This window comes from Taudactylus pleione, unplaced genomic scaffold (assembly GCF_031769625.1).
Source record: "Taudactylus pleione unplaced genomic scaffold, aTauple2 ptg000550l, whole genome shotgun sequence".
NCBI lineage: Eukaryota > Metazoa > Chordata > Amphibia > Anura > Myobatrachidae > Taudactylus > Taudactylus pleione.
In genome coordinates, this window is record NW_028284952.1 from 2,902,501 (window position 1) to 2,910,000 (window position 7,500).

The 7,500-nt window shown below is 37.4% G+C and overlaps 6 non-coding genes and 26 pseudogenes across 6 annotated transcripts in view; all 32 read left to right on the forward strand.

Annotated features, from left to right (window-relative positions):
• The window catches only part of LOC148494224 (5S ribosomal RNA), a 119-nt pseudogene extending 73 nt beyond the window's left edge, over positions 1-46 (forward strand).
• Positions 47-162: 116 nt separating this feature from the next.
• LOC148494225 (5S ribosomal RNA) lies at positions 163-281 on the forward strand (annotated as a pseudogene).
• Positions 282-397: 116 nt separating this feature from the next.
• On the forward strand, positions 398-516 carry LOC148494226 (5S ribosomal RNA; annotated as a pseudogene).
• A 116-nt stretch (positions 517-632) lies between these two features.
• On the forward strand, positions 633-751 carry LOC148494227 (5S ribosomal RNA). Its single transcript, XR_015871244.1, has one exon. It is a non-coding gene; the product is annotated as a 5S ribosomal RNA (ribosomal RNA).
• Positions 752-866: 115 nt separating this feature from the next.
• LOC148494228 (5S ribosomal RNA) lies at positions 867-985 on the forward strand (annotated as a pseudogene).
• Positions 986-1,100: 115 nt separating this feature from the next.
• On the forward strand, positions 1,101-1,219 carry LOC148494229 (5S ribosomal RNA; annotated as a pseudogene).
• Positions 1,220-1,334: 115 nt separating this feature from the next.
• Positions 1,335-1,453, forward strand: LOC148494230 (5S ribosomal RNA; annotated as a pseudogene).
• Positions 1,454-1,569: 116 nt separating this feature from the next.
• On the forward strand, positions 1,570-1,688 carry LOC148494231 (5S ribosomal RNA; annotated as a pseudogene).
• A 116-nt stretch (positions 1,689-1,804) lies between these two features.
• LOC148494232 (5S ribosomal RNA) lies at positions 1,805-1,923 on the forward strand (annotated as a pseudogene).
• A 116-nt stretch (positions 1,924-2,039) lies between these two features.
• On the forward strand, positions 2,040-2,158 carry LOC148494233 (5S ribosomal RNA). The gene has a single exon (XR_015871178.1). It is a non-coding gene; the product is annotated as a 5S ribosomal RNA (ribosomal RNA).
• Positions 2,159-2,274: 116 nt separating this feature from the next.
• On the forward strand, positions 2,275-2,393 carry LOC148494234 (5S ribosomal RNA; annotated as a pseudogene).
• A 116-nt stretch (positions 2,394-2,509) lies between these two features.
• LOC148494235 (5S ribosomal RNA) lies at positions 2,510-2,628 on the forward strand (annotated as a pseudogene).
• A 115-nt stretch (positions 2,629-2,743) lies between these two features.
• LOC148494236 (5S ribosomal RNA) lies at positions 2,744-2,862 on the forward strand (annotated as a pseudogene).
• A 116-nt stretch (positions 2,863-2,978) lies between these two features.
• On the forward strand, positions 2,979-3,097 carry LOC148494237 (5S ribosomal RNA). Its single transcript, XR_015871179.1, has one exon. It is a non-coding gene; the product is annotated as a 5S ribosomal RNA (ribosomal RNA).
• A 116-nt stretch (positions 3,098-3,213) lies between these two features.
• On the forward strand, positions 3,214-3,332 carry LOC148494238 (5S ribosomal RNA; annotated as a pseudogene).
• Positions 3,333-3,448: 116 nt separating this feature from the next.
• LOC148494239 (5S ribosomal RNA) lies at positions 3,449-3,567 on the forward strand. The gene has a single exon (XR_015871132.1). It is a non-coding gene; the product is annotated as a 5S ribosomal RNA (ribosomal RNA).
• Positions 3,568-3,683: 116 nt separating this feature from the next.
• LOC148494240 (5S ribosomal RNA) lies at positions 3,684-3,802 on the forward strand (annotated as a pseudogene).
• A 115-nt stretch (positions 3,803-3,917) lies between these two features.
• LOC148494241 (5S ribosomal RNA) lies at positions 3,918-4,036 on the forward strand (annotated as a pseudogene).
• Positions 4,037-4,152: 116 nt separating this feature from the next.
• Positions 4,153-4,271, forward strand: LOC148494242 (5S ribosomal RNA; annotated as a pseudogene).
• A 116-nt stretch (positions 4,272-4,387) lies between these two features.
• LOC148494243 (5S ribosomal RNA) lies at positions 4,388-4,506 on the forward strand (annotated as a pseudogene).
• A 116-nt stretch (positions 4,507-4,622) lies between these two features.
• On the forward strand, positions 4,623-4,741 carry LOC148494244 (5S ribosomal RNA; annotated as a pseudogene).
• A 116-nt stretch (positions 4,742-4,857) lies between these two features.
• LOC148494245 (5S ribosomal RNA) lies at positions 4,858-4,976 on the forward strand (annotated as a pseudogene).
• Positions 4,977-5,092: 116 nt separating this feature from the next.
• Positions 5,093-5,211, forward strand: LOC148494246 (5S ribosomal RNA). Its single transcript, XR_015871180.1, has one exon. It is a non-coding gene; the product is annotated as a 5S ribosomal RNA (ribosomal RNA).
• A 116-nt stretch (positions 5,212-5,327) lies between these two features.
• LOC148494247 (5S ribosomal RNA) lies at positions 5,328-5,446 on the forward strand (annotated as a pseudogene).
• A 116-nt stretch (positions 5,447-5,562) lies between these two features.
• Positions 5,563-5,681, forward strand: LOC148494248 (5S ribosomal RNA; annotated as a pseudogene).
• A 350-nt stretch (positions 5,682-6,031) lies between these two features.
• Positions 6,032-6,150, forward strand: LOC148494249 (5S ribosomal RNA; annotated as a pseudogene).
• A 116-nt stretch (positions 6,151-6,266) lies between these two features.
• LOC148494250 (5S ribosomal RNA) lies at positions 6,267-6,385 on the forward strand (annotated as a pseudogene).
• A 116-nt stretch (positions 6,386-6,501) lies between these two features.
• On the forward strand, positions 6,502-6,620 carry LOC148494251 (5S ribosomal RNA; annotated as a pseudogene).
• Positions 6,621-6,736: 116 nt separating this feature from the next.
• Positions 6,737-6,855, forward strand: LOC148494252 (5S ribosomal RNA; annotated as a pseudogene).
• Positions 6,856-6,971: 116 nt separating this feature from the next.
• Positions 6,972-7,090, forward strand: LOC148494253 (5S ribosomal RNA; annotated as a pseudogene).
• A 116-nt stretch (positions 7,091-7,206) lies between these two features.
• Positions 7,207-7,325, forward strand: LOC148494254 (5S ribosomal RNA; annotated as a pseudogene).
• A 116-nt stretch (positions 7,326-7,441) lies between these two features.
• LOC148494255 (5S ribosomal RNA) overlaps positions 7,442-7,500 on the forward strand; it is a 119-nt gene continuing 60 nt past the window's right edge. The window contains exon 1 of the ribosomal RNA XR_015871245.1: positions 7,442-7,500. This exon is cut by the window's right edge and continues 60 nt beyond it. This is a non-coding gene — a ribosomal RNA (5S ribosomal RNA).

A 7,500-nucleotide genomic window follows, 5' to 3' on the forward strand; every position in this document is an offset into this window, starting at 1 on the left:
AGTACTTGGATGGGAGACCACCTGGGAATACCAGGTGCTGTAGGTAATTTTATACTGCCATAACATTCTTTTCTATTACATTTTACATTTAATTTTTTCAACTTATCAATGAATTTACTTGAGTTAAGAAGTAATAGAGGTCTAAATTTAATGGTTTTGGGAATCTACATCCAAAACACACTGGACATGCCCAATCTCATCTGATCTTGGAAACTATGCAGTGTTGGGCCTGGTTAGTACTTGGATGGGAGACCCCCTGGGAATACCAGGTGCTGTAGGTAATTTTATACTGCCATAACATTCTTTTCTATTACATATTATATTTAATTTTTTCAACTTATCAATGAATTTACTTGAGTTAAGAAGTAATAGAGGTCTAAATTTAATGATTTTGAGCACCTACAGCCAAACCACACTGGACATGCCCAATCTCGTCTGATCTTGTAAGCCTTGCTGTGTTGGGCCTGGTTTGTACTTGGATGGGAGACCACCTGGGAATACCAGTTGCTGTAGGTAATTTTATACTGCCATAACATTCTTTTCTATTACATTTTACATTTAATTTTTTCAACTTATCAATGAATTTACTTGAGTTAAGAAGTAATAGAGGTCTAAAGTTAATGGTTTTGGGCACCTACAGCCAAACCACACTGGACATGCCCAATCTCATCTGATCTTGGAAGCTATGCAGTGTTGGGCCTGGTTAGTACTTGGATGGGAGACCACCTGGGAATACCAGGAGCTGTAGGTAATTTTATACTGGCAAAACATTCTTTTCTATTACATTTTACATTTCATTTTTCAACTTATCATTGAATTTACTTGAGTTAAGAAGTAAAAGAGGTCTAAAGTTATTGTTTTTGAGCACCTACAGCCAAACCTCACTGGACATGCCCAATCTTGTCTGATCTTGGAAGCTATGCAGTGTTGGGCCTGGTTAGTACTTGGATGGGAGACCACCTGGGAATACCTTGAGCTGTAGGTAATTTTATACTGGCAAAACATTCTTTTCTATTACATTTTACATTTCTTTTTTCAACTTATCTTTGAATTTACTTGAGTTAAGAAGTAAAAGAGGTCTAAAGTTAATGTTTTTGAGCACCTACAGCCAAACCACACTGGACATGCCCAATCTTGTTTGATCTTGGAAGCTATGCAGTGTTGGGCCTGGTTAGTACTTGGATGGGAGACCACCTGGGAATACGAGGAGCTGTAGGTAATTTTATACTGCCATAACATTCTTTTCTATTACATTTTACATTTCATTTTTCAACTAATCATTGAATTTACTTGAGTTAAGAAGTAAAAGAGGTCTAAAGTTAATGTTTTTGAGCACCTACAGCCAAACCACACTGGACATGCCCGATCTCGTCTGATCTTGGAAGCTATGCAGTGTTGGGCCTGGTTAGTACTTGGATGGGAAACTACCTGGGCATGCCAGGTGCTGTAGGTAATTTTATGCAGGCATAACATTCTTTTCTATTACATTTTACTTTTAATTTTTTCAACTTATCAATGAATTTACTTGAGTTAAGAAGTAACAGAGGTCTAAAGTTAATGTTTTTGAGCACCTATTGTCAAACCACAGAGGACATGCCCAATCTCATCTGATCTTGGAAGCTATGCAGTGTTGGGCCTGGTTAGTACTTGGATGGGAGACCACCTGGTAATATCAGGTGCTGTAGGTAATTTTATACTGCCATAACATTCTTTTCTAATACATTTTACATTTAATTTTTTCAACTTATCAATGAATTTACTTGAGTTAAGAAGTAATAGAGGTCTAAATTTAATGCTTTTGAGCACCTACAGCCAAACCACACTGGACATGCCCAATCTCGTCTGATCTTGCAAACTATGCAGTGTTGGGCCTGGTTTGTACTTGGATGGGAAACCACCTGGGAATACCAGGTGCTGTAGGTAATTTTAGACAGCCAAAACATTCTTTTCTATTACATTTTACATTTAATTTTTTCAACTTATCAATGAATTTACTTGAGTTAAGAAGTAAAAGAGGTCTAAAGTTAATGTTTTTGAGCACCTACAGCCAAACCACGCTGGACTTGCCCAATCTCATCTGATCTTGGAAACTATGCAGTGTTGGGCCTGGTTAGTACTTGGATGGGAGACCACCTGGGAATACCAGGTGCTGTAGGTAATTTTATAGATGCATAGCATTCTTTTCTATTACATTTTACATTTAATTTTTTCAACTTATCAATGAATTTATTTGAGTTAAGAAGTAAAAGAGGTCTATAGTTAATGTTTTTGAGCACCTACAACCAAACCACACTGGACATGCCCAATCTTGTTTGATCTTGGAAGCTATGCAGTGTTGGGCCTGGTTAGTACTTGGATGGGAGACCACCTGGGAATACCAGGTGCTGTAGGTAATTTTATACTGCCATAACATTCTTTTCTATTACATTTTACATTTAATTTTTTCAACTTATCAATGAATTTACTTGAGTTAAGAAGTAATAGAGGTCTAAATTTAATGGTTTTGGGCATCTACAGCCAAACCACACTGGACATGCCCAATCTCGTCTGATCTTGGAAGCTATGCAGTGTTGGGCCTGGTTAGTACTTGGATGGGAGACCACCTGGGAATACCAGGAGCTGTAGGTAATTTTATACTGGCAAAACATTCTTTTCTATTACATTTTACATTTCTTTTTTCAACTTATCTTTGAATTTACTTGAGTTAAGAAGTAAAAGAGGTCTAAAGTTAATGTTTTTGAGCACCTACAGCCAAACCACACTGGACATGCCCAATCTTGTTTGATCTTGGAAGCTATGCAGTGTTGGGCCTGGTTAGTACTTGGATGGGAGACCACCTGGGAATACCAGGTGCTGTAGGTAATTTTATACTGCCATAACATTCTTTTCTATTACATTTTGCATTTAATTTTTTCAACTTATCAATGAATTTACTTGAGTTAAGAAGTAAAAGAGGTCTAAAGTTAATGTTTTTGAGCACCTACAGCCAAACCACGCTGGACTTGCCCAATCTCATCTGATCTTGGAAACTATGCAGTGTTGGGCCTGGTTAGTACTTGGATGGGAGACCACCTGGGAATACCAGGTGCTGTAGGTAATTTTATAGATGCATAGCATTCTTTTCTATTACATTTTACATTTAATTTTTTCAACTTATCAATGAATTTATTTGAGTTAAGAAGTAAAAGAGGTCTATAGTTAATGTTTTTGAGCACCTACAACCAAACCACACTGGACATGCCCAATCTTGTTTGATCTTGGAAGCTATGCAGTGTTGGGCCTGGTTAGTACTTGGATGGGAGACCACCTGGGAATACCAGGTGCTGTAGGTAATTTTATACTGCCATAACATTCTTTTCTATTACATTTTACATTTAATTTTTTCAACTTATCAATGAATTTACTTGAGTTAAGAAGTAATAGAGGTCTAAATTTAATGGTTTTGGGCATCTACAGCCAAACCACACTGGACATGCCCAATCTCGTCTGATCTTGGAAGCTATGCAGTGTTGGGCCTGGTTAGTACTTGGATGGGAGACCACCTGGGAATACCAGGTGCTGTAGGTAATTTTATACTGCCATAACATTCTTTTCTATTACATTTTACATTTAATTTTTTCAACTTATCAATGAATTTACTTGAGTTAAGAAGTAATAGAGGTCTAAAGTTAATGTTTTTGAGCACCTACAGCCAAACCACACTGGACATGCCCAATCTTGTCTGATCTTGGAAGCTATGCAGTGTTGGGCCTGGTTTGTACTTGGATGGGAGACCAACTGGGAATACCAGGAGCTGTAGGTAATTTTCTACTGGCAAAACATTCTTTTCTATTACATTTTACATTTCTTTTTTCAACTTATCTTTGAATTTACTTGAGTTAAGAAGTAAAAGAGGTCTAAAGTTAATGTTTTTGAGCACCTACAGCCAAACCACACTGGACATGCCCAATCTTGTTTGATCTTGGAAGCTATGCAGTGTTGGGCCTGGTTAGCACTTGGATGGGAGACCACCTGGGAATACCAGGTGCTGTAGGTAATTTTATACTGCCATAACATTCTTTTCTATTACATTTTGCATTTAATTTTTTCAACTTATCAATGAATTTACTTGAGTTAAGAAGTAATAGAGGTCTAAAGTTAATGGTTTTGGGCACCTACAGCCAAACCACACTGGACATGCCCAATCTCATCTGATCTTGGAAGCTATGCAGTGTTGGGCCTGGTTAGTACTTGGATGGGAGACTACCTGGGCATGCCAGGTGCTGTAGGTAATTTTATGCAGCCATAACATTCTTTTCTATTACATTTTACTTTTAATGTTTTCAACTTATCAATGAATTTACTTGAGTTAAGAAGTAAAAGAGGTCTAAAGTTAATGTTTTTGAGCACCTACAGCCAAACCACACTGGACATGCCCGATCTCATCTGATCTTGGAAGCTATGCAGAGTTGGGCCTGGTTAGTACTTGGATGGGAAACTACCTGGGCATGCCAGGTGCTGTAGGTAATTTTATGCAGCCATAACATTCTTTTCTATTACATTTTACTTTTAATTTTTTCAACTTATCAATGAATTTACTTGAGTTAAGAAGTAACAGAGGTCTAAAGTTAATGTTTTTGAGCACCTATAGTCAAACCACAGAGGACATGCCCAATCTCATCTGATCTTGGAAGCTATGCAGTGTTGTGCCTGGTTAGTACTTGGATGGGAGACCACCTGGGAATATCAGGTGCTGTAGGTAATTTTATACTGCCATAACATTCTTTTCTAATACATTTTACATTTAATTTTTTCAACTTATCAATGAATTTACTTGAGTTAAGAAGTAATAGAGGTCTAAATTTAATGCTTTTGAGCACCTACAGCCAAACCACACTGGACATGCCCAATCTCGTCTGATCTTGCAATCTATGCAGTGTTGGGCCTGGTTTGTACTTGGATGGGAAACCACCTGGGAATACCAGGTGCTGTAGGTAATTTTAGACAGCCAAAACATTCTTTTCTATTACATTTTACATTTAATTTTTTCAACTTATCAATGAATTTACTTGAGTTAAGAAGTAAAAGAGGTCTAAAGTTAATGTTTTTGAGCACCTACAGCCAAACCACGCTGGACTTGCCCAATCTCATCTGATCTTGGAAACTATGCAGTGTTGGGCCTGGTTAGTACTTGGATGGGAGACCACCTGGGAATACCAGGTGCTGTAGGTAATTTTATAGATGCATAGCATTCTTTTCTATTACATTTTACATTTAATTTTTTCAACTTATCAATGAATTTATTTGAGTTAAGAAGTAAAAGAGGTCTATAGTTAATGTTTTTGAGCACCTACAACCAATCCACACTGGACATGCCCAATCTTGTTTGATCTTGGAAGCTATGCAGTGTTGGGCCTGGTTAGTACTTGGATGGGAGACCACCTGGGAATACCAGGTGCTGTAGGTAATTTTATACTGCCATAACATTCTTTTCTATTACATTTTACATTTAATTTTTTCAACTTATCAATGAATTTACTTGAGTTAAGAAGTAATAGAGGTCTAAATTTAATGGTTTTGGGCATCTACAGCCAAACCACACTGGACATGCCCAATCTCGTCTGATCTTGGAAGCTATGCAGTGTTGGGCCTGGTTAGTACTTGGATGGGAGACCACCTGGGACTACCAGGTGCTGTAGGTAATTTTATACTGCCATAACATTCTTTTCTATTACATTTTACATTTAATTTTTTCAACTTATCAATGAATTTACTTGAGTTAAGAAGTAAAAGAGGTCTAAAGTTAATGTTTTTGAGCACCTACAGCCAAACCACACTGTACATGGCTAATGTTGTCTGATCTTGGAAGCTATGCAGTGTTGGGCCTGGTTTGTACTTGGATGGGAGACCAACTGGGAATACCAGGAGCTGTAGGTAATTTTATACTGGCAAAACATTCTTTTCTATTACATTTTACATTTCTTTTTTCAACTTATCTTTGAATTTACTTGAGTTAAGAAGTAAAAGAGGTCTAAAGTTAATGTTTTTGAGCACCTACAGCCAAACCACACTGGACATGCCCAATCTTGTTTGATCTTGGAAGCTATGCAGTGTTGGGCCTGGTTAGTACTTGGATGGGAGACCACCTGGGAATACCAGGTGCTGTAGGTAATTTTATACTGCCATAACATTCTTTTCTATTACATTTTGCATTTAATTTTTTCAACTTATCAATGAATTTACTTGAGTTAAGAAGTAATAGAGGTCTAAAGTTAATGGTTTTGGGCACCTACAGCCAAACCACACTGGACATGCCCAATCTCATCTGATCTTGGAAGCTATGCAGTGTTGGGCCTGGTTAGTACTTGGATGGGAGACTGCCTGGGCATGCCAGGTGCTGTAGGTAATTTTATGCAGCCATAACATTCTTTTCTATTACATTTTACTTTTAATGTTTTCAACTTATCAATGAATTTACTTGAGTTAAGAAGTAAAAGAAGTCTAAAGTTAATGTTTTTGAGCACCTACAGTCAAACCACAGAGGACATGCCCAATCTCATCTGATCTTGGAAGCTATGCAGTGTTGGGTCTGGTTAGTACTTGGATGGGAGACCACCTGGGAATACCAGGTGCTGTAGGTAATTTTATAGATGCATAGCATTCTTTTCTATTACATTTTACATTTAATTTTTTCAACTTATCAATGAATTTATTTGAGTTAAGAAGTAAAAGAGGTCTATAGTTAATGTTTTTGAGCACCTACAACCAAACCACACTGGACATACCCAATCTTGTTTGATCTTGGAAGCTATGCAGTGTTGGGCCTGGTTAGTACTTGGATGGGAGACCACCTGGGAATACCAGGTGCTGTAGGTAATTTTATACTGCCATAACATTCTTTTCTATTACATTTTACATTTAATTTTTTCAACTTATCAATGAATTTACTTGAGTTAAGAAGTAATAGAGGTCTAAATTTAATGGTTTTGGGAATCTACATCCAAAACACACTGGACATGCCCAATCTCATCTGATCTTGGAAACTATGCAGTGTTGGGCCTGGTTAGTACTTGGATGGGAGACCCCCTGGGAATACCAGGTGCTGTAGGTAATTTTATACTGCCATAACATTCTTTTCTATTACATATTATATTTAATTTTTTCAACTTATCAATGAATTTACTTGAGTTAAGAAGTAATAGAGGTCTAAATTTAATGATTTTGAGCACCTACAGCCAAACCACACTGGACATGCCCAATCTCGTCTGATCTTGTAAGCCTTGCTGTGTTGGGCCTGGTTTGTACTTGGATGGGAGACCACCTGGGAATACCAGTTGCTGTAGGTAATTTTATACTGCCATAACATTCTTTTCTATTACATTTTACATTTAATTTTTTCAACTTATCAATGAATTTACTTGAGTTAAGAAGTAATAGAGGTCTAAAGTTAATGGTTTTGGGCACCTACAGCCAAACCACACTGGACATGCCCAATCTCATCTGATCTTGGAAGCTATGCAG